Here is a 10,275-nt window from a genome sequence, read left to right as displayed (position 1 = left end):
TCGCTCAGTTTTTTAACATCAGCTTTGATAACATCACAATCCTGTGTTAGATCTAATTGTTCGAATCTATCTGTCACTGTTTGAATATTTACTGTGTGAGTATCTGTTTTTGATTTAAGGTCAGAAATTTCATCCCGTAATTCCGCGTTCAATTGTTCTATGGTATTAATTTTGTCGGACACTGTAGTAATATTATTGTCTACATACGTCTTCGCTTTCGCGAATATCTTACGTTTGTCCTCTTGTCTTTGTGCAGTGATTGTTTCCATGACTTGTCGTTTTACTTTGTTTTGATCCTGAATAAATCTGCGGAAACGCGTATCACTGTTCTGTATGTGCTGATTAAAGCGCTCGTTAATCTGAGTGTTCTGCTGTTCGAATTTCGCGTCTATCTTTGCGTCCATAGTGCGCGAAAGTTCTACCGTCATTGCTTTAAACTCATCCCGTAATTGTGTAGCTTTTTCAGAGCATTGTTTAGCGACTCCGCTAATTTCGTCTCTGAGTGTATCTGTTGCGGCTGTTTGCATTTCTCTTAATTCCTGCGCAACAGACTTAATTTCTTCGCTATTTTTTTGTGAACAAGCCTCAATTTCTACGCGCAACTGTTCCTTAGTGTCATGGCACTGCGCAGCAACGGCTCTAATTTGTTCACTAAGCTGTCTCGAATTGTCGTCTAATTTTTCATTTTGTTGTCTGAGCTGTTCACTAAGTTGTTTGAAATTCTCTTTAAATTGTTTGTTATCTACACTCTGTTGTTTGACTTCTTCATTAAGTTGTTTGAAATTGTTGTCCATTTTCTCACTTTGCTGTTGTATCAAACTTGTCATAATTCGTACCAAGTCAAAATTAGCGTTTATATTATCTGTACTGTTTAGTGGTGGATCTGGTATTGTCTCGTTTTCTGTAACCATTTGGTTATTCTGAGATTTACAAAAAGGTTTGTCAGTCGGATGTACACTGTCACACATTATTTCGGAATTTAATGGATCCGTCGTACTCTCACTACACTGACCATTTTCATTCGAAAAATTTGTTTGTATGTTACATGAATTTTCCAAATCGGGTGTGTTAAGCTCGGCAGCGCTCATTACAATAGAGCGTCCCGCGTCATCAATTGTCGTCAAATTAACAGACGAGACAATTGAGTTCGTTTGTTCATCATTAATATAAAAGTCATCACTAGCGGATGTAATGCACAGATTGTTAGTGAACGCAGGATTGTCATCATTACACTGCGTGTCACATGTCCTATCGGTAGAGTCGTTTGAGCCGGTAATTTCGTTCGTAATACCTCGCGATACACTATTCACAGTCTTTCGCGGCATTTTTGCAACAGTCACGAATATTCACAAAACAATAAGCACAAATGCAAAAGCAACACACAAATACAATAGAGCAACGAATTGCCGTTGACCTGTAGAAAAAAATTACAAGTTAATAAAAGCGTTGCGCCAAATCCTAATTATATCTAAGCAAACAAGAGCAGATATCTGACTGTTGTTCAAAAGACTCTCAACGAAATACGATCCTGGACTGGGTGTCGCCAAGTGTAACCTCCCCACCGTAATTTAAAAGGAAAGAAATATGACAATATTTAATTATGAATGCTAGAGCCGAGTGTAACCTCCCCACAAAAATTTACAAGACAGAAATATTATTTATGAATGCCAATGGACATTGTGCTAAGCGTAACCTGCCCACAATGAAATGCACTGACAATGGCAACAAAAATGTGAAATTCGCAATCTGACTCAAATATAAATTCTTCACAAAAAATTAAGGTCAATTCAGTGATAAGAAAATTCAATTAAACCGAAATATCGGTCTTTGGCCCTGTGCAAAACAATCAGAATTAAAGTCTTACCTCAGAATAAATGGATGTCACATTTCTGCTCTTATCTTTCTGCACGGCTTGGAGGAACTGCATTGCAAATGATAATATTCCTTTTTTTTTGTGATTTTACTGAAAATTTTCTTTAAAAGAAGTGGAGTGAAATGGGAAGTGCAACGAAATCTTTAGTTCAATAAAAATTAAATTTTTGAAAAAATGCTTTTGAAATAAAAATTATTATTGGGGGACTTGTTGGACAATAATTACAATAAATAAAATTTTTCATTATCTAATGATTATATTAATTAACAGTATACCTTATTCACCATCTTGACCAGTGTTGCCGACCGCCTACATCATCCGCACTGGACTGCTACTACTGACCGACCGCTCTGCATGACGACTATTAGCGTACTGCACGCGACGACTACTGACAGAGTACTGCCCTCAACTAGCCCGAGCTACAGACTTGCAACGACTACTGACCGACTCGCAACGACAGACTACAGAGTACTCCTCTGCATAGCGACAACTAGCGAACTGCTCGCAACACTAGCGCGGTCAAGCGCATACTCTCTGGTCACAGATGCTACAATGCCTCGCCATCGCTGCTGCGTTACATACGTGTTTCAACGTAATAAGTGTTTTTTGACTTTTTTAAAAAAAAATCTCACGAGATAGAATAAACTGATCCTACTTTATTAAGCAATAGTGTTTTTTTGGCTTTTTTTAAAAAAATCTCACGAGATAGAATAAACTGATCCTACTTTATTAAGCAATAGTGTTTTTTTGGCTTTTTTTTAAAAAAACTAACGAGATAGAATAAACTGATCCTACTTTATTAAGCAATAGTGTTTTTTTGGCTTTAAAAAAAAATCTCACGAGATAGAATACACTGATCTTACTTTATCAAGCAATATCTTGTCAAAAGCCGAGAAGCGATTCTTCTAGTGTTGTAGCTGCCTTCAGTAGTTGATAAGTGTTTTTTGGCTTTTAAAAAAAAAATCTCACGAGATAGAATAAACTGATCCCACTTTATTAAGCAATCAGTAAAAAACGAAATTGAAACATAACAGCAAAAGCTTATTAGAATACAGAACTGCTTTATTATCTATGCCTCGAAGTGAAGACATTAAGATCTATGACTAAGGAATGACGTCATTGTTCAAAGCCGACGGGTTGTGTATCCCCTGCTGCACTAGACCCGACCAGCCTGTGGAAATGGCTTATTGATCACGATGTAGTTCCAAGCAAGATGATGTGCAGAAAATGCCAGCAACCAGCGAAGTTTTTATTTTATGACTTTTCATTTAGATGTTGGAGGCCGCGCATTGTGCGGAAGGGTAGTCGTATGGTAAAAGTTCAGTGTACGTTTCACCAGAGCGCACGAAAAGGTTCTTGGCTTGGGAATTCACTGTCAAGTGTGATCGACATTGCTCACTTTTGTTCCCTTTGGCTCTGTGCTTCGTATCCTAAGACGGTAAAGCTCAAGAGGATAACTGGTTTCACTTCACTGACGGTAGCGAACTGGACCTCAGCATGCCGCGAAACCTGCTTCGAATCCTGCGCGACGTTTGGGTGGTCCAGGCACCGTTGTTGAGGTAGCAGAAGCGAAATTCGGCGAAAAAAGATATTCTCTTGGTAGGAAAAAAGACGTGTGCTGGGTTATTGGCGGTATACAGCGCGGATCGCCCAAAATATTCCTTGTTCACGTCGATAAACAAGGAAAAGAAACTTTGCGTTTTATCAGAAAATGTTCTCCCTGGAACTAGCGTTATAAACAACTGCAGTAATGTATACGGCACTCCGAGTGAGCAGGATTCGGAACAGAGCGATGAAAATCATGGGCTGCAATTTGTATTATCTAATAATAGTGATGCTGATACACGAACTGCGCAAAGAATATTGAGACGTCTTCGAAAATTTGTACCGAAAGGTCGCAAGCGAGAACAGTTTCAGGGGTATCTGGCAGAGTGCGTTTTCAGACAAGCATATCGGCCCAAGGAAAGATTACATCACTTACTTGTCGAGGCAAGCAAAGTTGGCTCATCACGAGGGTCAATGATAGCTTAGTATCATGTGGCAAAGGCAGTTGTAAATGCCGCAACAGGGTGAAACCTACTGCCAACGATTCCATTCTGTACAGGTAAGCAAGTATTATATTTGACGGCGTCATGGTGCCGAGTGTTGTACTACAAACTGTATAAAAAATGATGCATTTTAGAAACTATTTAATGTGTCTTATAGATCATTCCATGTCAAAGCAACCAGATCATGCCACCCACTGTCTCAGATTTTCATGAAACTTTGCACATTTGCTTATAACACTTATTATAAATTTTTTTTTGGTCTGAGACAAAAACGTTTTATATTGAATTTTCAATGCAGTTATGTTCTGGTAATTACGATCTGTAGAAATGTGATACTTATCTACATAAATACTCATAAATCAGGTTTTAATTAAGCCTTTAATTTAGAATTTGTTTCATCAGTTAAGAGGTGCATATAGTTAACAGAAATGCATTTATTTCAGCAGTAAAGTTACAAAGAATATTACAAAAAATGTTTAAAATGTCATGTTCCATTTCTGGTAAAAGTAGAAGGGCATTGGAAAAACTCTTATCACATTTCTCCAACCTGCTGGGAACATAGTTTTGGTAGTAGTAGTAGTAGTAATAGCAGCAGCTTTTTTCATATGTAAGTCTGTTTTTACACGGACATAGGACATGTCAAAGTGTTTACAATTTAAAATAAGCTAACTCTTATACATTTACAGACTTCTAGTTAGAAATAATTATTAGATTTACTCCTGGCATACAATACTTTTTTTACAAATAACTTATTAAATAATGTAATGCCACACTGTTCACTCATATTTCACTATCAGTCACTGCACACACTATACACACATTGTTTCATAACTCTTCACTCACTACACACACACAAACACTGGTGATCTTTGGGCCATTTTCTATATTGCAACTTGCCATTTGCTATCCTGAAAAACTGAGTCAGCATCCCTCAAAGCTCAGATAGAGGAAGAGGTGTTAGTATTGTGCTATGCATAGCTTTGGGGTAAGTTTTTCTAGAAAAGGAAAAAACCTCAGTGTGAAGGTGTTCATATGGAATGTTGGATGTTTTATAATCATTATTATTATTATTTATTTGTATTACTTTTTTTTTTTTACCAAACCCCTACTCTGTTTCATCTAAGTAATCCTCCAATGTATAAAATGTATTGCATAATAGGTACTTTTTAGCTGCCTTTTTAAGTAAGTGTATTTTTGCAATTTCTTTAATCTCTTTTGGTAATTTGTTGTACAGTTTCATTCCTTGGTAGAAAATGCTGTTTTGAGTTTTATGTTTATTTTTTCTTGGTAAATGTAAGTTGAGTCTATCTCTTGTTGCATGGTAATGGACAGAGCTGTTTGTGCAGTAATTGCCAACATTCTTTTTGATGTGCGCAACTGACTGGTAAATGTATTCACATGGAGCAGTTAAAATCCCCAGTGTTCTGATCAGATCTTTACAATGAGCTTGACTATTATTTTTGGTTATTATTCTTATGGCTCTTTTCTGGAGTTTGAAAATTGTGTTAATATTTTGTGCATTTGTTCCCCAAAAAAGAATGCCATAACTAAGAATTGAGTGTACATATGAATAATATGTAACTAAAAGACACTGCATTTTACACACTGATGATAGGATTCTAAGGGCATAACATGCTGATGACATTCTGTTTGCAAGTACCTTTGTGTGTTTACACCACTTCAACTGAGAATCAATATTCATGCCTAGAAATTTTGCATTTGTTATGCAGTCTATAGAGGTGCCATCTACATTTAATTTCACATTGTCATTTTCCCTCTTTAAACTAAAATTAATGGCATTAGTTTTCTTTATGTTCTATGCCACTTTATTGCTTATTGACCGATAGTAAACTTCCTTGAGAGTTTCATTTGCTTTCTCTGCAAGGAGTTCTCATATTCTCTCAGTGACTATAATACTGCTGTCATCAGTGAAGATAATTTTTTCACCCTTAGTAACACTACTGGGAAAGTCACTGATGTATATCAGGCATAGTATTGGTCTTAATATGCTACCTTGCAGAATCCCTATATTAATGTATATTGATTCTGGTAAGTGTTTTACTAAATGTTTAGATCTATTTGAAGTATGTGTCACTTCTACTCTTTGTACCCTGTCTGCTAGGTATGATCGAAACCAGTCACTAGCTACCCCTCTTATTCCTAATGCTTCTAATTTATTTAGTAGAATCTTGTGGTTGACTGTATCTCTGCATCTCCTTGATCACATATATTCTTGACGAAGGCAAAGTACTACCAGTCCTCGTATGCAGCTTTTGTGGATAGGTGTACATACATTGCAGGGCATTTTCATTGAATGAGAAAATCAAGAAAAGGTTTTTACACCAAGTTACTCTTCTAATTTATGATAAATTCGCCAAATAGTTGTAATCGTGAAAATTCCTGGTACTGGGTATTGTGCATGTTGTCAAAAGTCTCCTCGTGGTTCTTGTATAGGAAATCAACAATGATTTTCTGTTGAAAGTGAAAAAAAAAAAAAAATTGATATTTGCGTTGGAGATTGGAGTGTGGAATGTCAGGTCCCTTAATCGGGCAGGTAGGTTAGAAAATTTGAAAAGGGAAATGGATAGGTTAAAGTTAGATATAGTGGGAATTAGTGAAGTTCGGTGGCAGGAGGAACAAGACTTCTGGTCAGGTGACTACAGGGTTATAAACACAAAGTCAAATAGGGGTAATGCAGGAGTAGGTTTAATAATGAATAGGAAAATAGGAACACGGGTAAGCTACTACAAACAGCTTAGTGAACGCATTATTGTGCCCAAGATAGATACAAAGCCCACACCTACTACAGTGGTACAAGTTTATATGCCAACTAGCTCTGCAGATGACGAAGAAATTGAAGAAATGTATGATGAAATAAAAGAAATTATTCAGATAGTGAAGGGAGACGAAAATTTAATAGTCATGGGTGACTGGAATTCGAGTGTAGGAAAAGGGAGAGAAGGAAACGTAGTAAGTGAATATGGATTGGGGCTAAGAAATGAAAGAGGAAGCCGCCTGGTAGAATTTTGCACAGAGCATAACTTAATCATAGCTAACACTTGGTTTAAGAATCATGATAGAAGGTTGTATACATGGAAGAACCCTGGAGATACTAAAAGGTATCAGATAGCTTATATAATGGTAAGACAGAGATTTAGGAACCAGGTTGTAAATTGTAAGACATTTCCAGGGGCAGATGTGGACTCTGACCACAATCTATTGGTTATGACCTGTAGATTAAAACTGAAGAAACTGCAAAAAGGTGGGAATTTAAGGAGATGGGACCTGGATAAACTGAAAGAACCAGAGGTTGTACAGAGTTTCAGGGAGAGCATAAGGGAAAAATTGACAGGAATGGGGGAAAGAAATACAGTAGAAGAAGAATGGGTAGTTTTGAGGGATGAAGTAGTGAAAGCAGCAGAGGATCAAGTAGGTAAAAAGACGAGGGCTAGTAGAAATCCTTGGGTAACAGAAGAAATATTGAATTTAATTGATGAAAGGAGAAAATATAAAAATGCAGTAAATGAAGCAGGCAAAAAGGAATACAAACGTCTCAAAAATGAGATCGACAGGAAGTGCAAAATGGCTAAGCAGGGATGGCTAGAGGACAAATGTAAGGATGTAGAGGCTTATCTCACTAGGGGTAAGATAGATACTGCCTACAGGAAAATTAAAGAGACCTTTGGAGATAAGAGAATCACTTGTATGAACATCAAGAGCTCAGATGGAAACCCAGTTCTAAGCAAAGAAGGGATAGCAGAAAGGTGGAAGGAGTATATAGAGGGTCTATACAAGGGCGATGTACTTGAGGACAATATTATGGAAATGGAAGAGGATGTAGATGAAGATGAAATGGGAGATACGATACTGCGTGAAGAGTTTGACAGAGCACTGAAAGACCTGAGTCGAAACAAGGCCCCGGGAGTAGACAACATTCCATTAGAACTACTGACGGCCTTGGGAGAGCCAGTCCTGACAAAACTCTACCATCTGGTGAGCAAGATGTATGAGACAGGTGAAATACCCTCAGACTTCAAGAAGAATATAATAATTCCAATCCCAAAGAAAGGAGGTGTTGACAGATGTGAGAATTACCAAACAATCAGTTTAATAAACCACAGCTGCAAAATACTAACACGAATTCTTTACAGACGAATGGAAAAATTAGTAGAAGCCGACCTCGGGGAAGATCAGTTTGGATTCCGTAGAAATACTGGAACACGTGAGGCAATACTGACCTTACGACTTATCTTAGAAGAAAGATTAAGGAAAGGCAAACCTACATTTCTAGCACTTGTTGACTTAGAGAAAGCTTTTGGCAATGTTGACTGGAATACTCTCTTTCAAATTCTAAAGGTGGCAGGGGTAAAATACAGGGAGCGAAAGGCTATTTACAATTTGTACAGAAACCAGATGGCAGTTATAAGAGTCGAGGGACATGAAAGGGAAGCAGTGGTTGGGAAGGGAGTAAGACAGGGTTGTAGCCTCTCCCCGATGTTATTCAATCTGTATAATGAGCAAGCAGTAAAGGAAACAAAAGAAAAATTCGGAGTAGGTATTAAAATCCATGGAGAAGAAATAAAAACTTTGAGGTTCGCCGATGACATTGTAATTCTGTCAGAGACAGCAAAGGACTTGGATGAGCAGTTGAACGGAATGGATGGTGTCTTGAAGGGAGGATATAAGATGAACATCAACAAAAGCAAAACGAGGATAATGGAATGTAGTCGAATTAAGTCGGGTGATATTGAGGGTATTAGATTAGGAAATGAGACACTTAAAGTAGTAAAGGAGTTTTGCTATTTGGGGAGCAAAATAACTGATCATGGTCGAAGTAGAGAGGATATAAAATGTAGACTGGCAATGGCAAGGAAAGCGTTTCTGAAGAAGAGAAATTTGTTAACATCGAGTATAGATTTAAGTGTCAGGAAGTCATTTCTGAAAGTATTTGTATGGAGTGTAGCCATGTATGGAAGTGAAACATGGACGGTAAATAGTTTGGACAAAAAGAGAATAGAAGCTTTCGAAATGTGGTGCTGCAGAAGAATGCTGAAGATTAGATGGGTAGATCACATAACTACTGAGGAGGTACTGAATAGGATTGGGGAGAAGAGGAGTTTGTGGCAGAACTTGACCAGAAGAAGGGATCGGTTGGTAGGACATGTTCTGAGGCATCAAGGGATCACCAATTTAGTATTCGAGGGCAGCGTGGAGGGTAAAAATCGTAGAGGGAGACCAAGAGATGAATACACTAAGCAGATTCAGAAGGATGTAGGTTGCAGTAGGTACTGGGAGATGAAGAAGCTTGCACAGGATAGAGTAGCATGGAGAGCTGCATCAAACCAGTCTCAGGACTGAAGACCACAACAAGAAAAATTGTAAACACCAGACGCAGTTGTTGTTTGTACATCATTCTGTAGTTGAAGACTAGCTTTTCTCGATAAATGTTTCACAGTTCCTCCCAATACATCAAATACTGATTACTGTAACTAGTGGTTCTTTATTTGAACACTGCATCTATCAGTGAAATGATGCATTTCTTGACTAGCGGGTAGTGTTATTTGTGAGCAACATTCACCAATTCTAAAACATGCTCCATATCTGCACTTATAAAGCATGGTCATTTCACATCAGTGATGTGGTCCTCACATGACCATTTCTAAATCCAGGTTCAACAATATTTTGGGCAGATTCCAGTATATGTACAAACTTGCTGCTCGATATCTCGCTGGGTTCTATCTCTACAGCCTTTTGTAGATAAGGATCTGAAGTTTACACCACCTACAACAATGCCAAAGTACCAAATTTGGATAACTTTCATGAAAGGCACTCTTAAAGACCCTGCTTTTGTATACTGAAGAGACGGGTCTACGGAAGTGTCCGATTCCACCCATCTTCTTTGACCCATGACGTAAGGGTGTTGTGGCGTGTGATGTCATTACGGCGCACAGTTTATGAGCTGGTTGTGTTTGTAAATGTCGCCTTTGTTGTATTTGATGGTACCCTCTGTGTGTGTGTGTGTGTGTGTGTGTGTGTGTGTGTGTGGGTGGGCTGAAATTTGTTGGTGGTAATTAATGGTTTTTTTTTTCGGTCTATTTTTCTAGAGTTGTGATGTTTCGTGTATTTATTGTGTATCGGATGTGTTAGTTTACGTAGGGATGTTTGACTTTTTAATTTTTGAGGTGTTGTGGTTTAAGTTCTGTTTTTCGTAGTTGTAGGTGTTGGCTTTTTCATATCAGTAGTTATGGTTGACCTACATAGGTCAAGGGAAATGACCGATTACAATTTTCATACAGTTTTATATACAGGTATTGGTGTTTTGGTATTGTCAGCTGTGGTCAAGGGAATCGTCTG

General features: G+C 37.9%; 1 long non-coding RNA gene across 1 annotated transcript in view; it reads left to right on the top strand.

Moving 5' to 3' along the window:
• Positions 1–2,993: 2,993 nt before the first annotated feature.
• The window catches only part of LOC126458350 (uncharacterized), a 37,786-nt gene continuing 30,504 nt past the window's right edge, over positions 2,994–10,275 (top strand). Inside the window, exon 1 of the long non-coding RNA XR_007585617.1 lies at positions 2,994–3,977. This is a non-coding gene — a long non-coding RNA (uncharacterized LOC126458350). The remainder of the gene's footprint in view (positions 3,978–10,275) is intronic.

The sequence above is a fragment of the Schistocerca serialis genome, chromosome 2 (assembly GCF_023864345.2).
Source record: "Schistocerca serialis cubense isolate TAMUIC-IGC-003099 chromosome 2, iqSchSeri2.2, whole genome shotgun sequence".
Classification (NCBI taxonomy): domain Eukaryota; kingdom Metazoa; phylum Arthropoda; class Insecta; order Orthoptera; family Acrididae; genus Schistocerca; species Schistocerca serialis.
The sequence above is the reverse complement of the archived record's forward strand: the minus strand, read 5'-3'. Positions and strand labels throughout refer to the sequence as shown.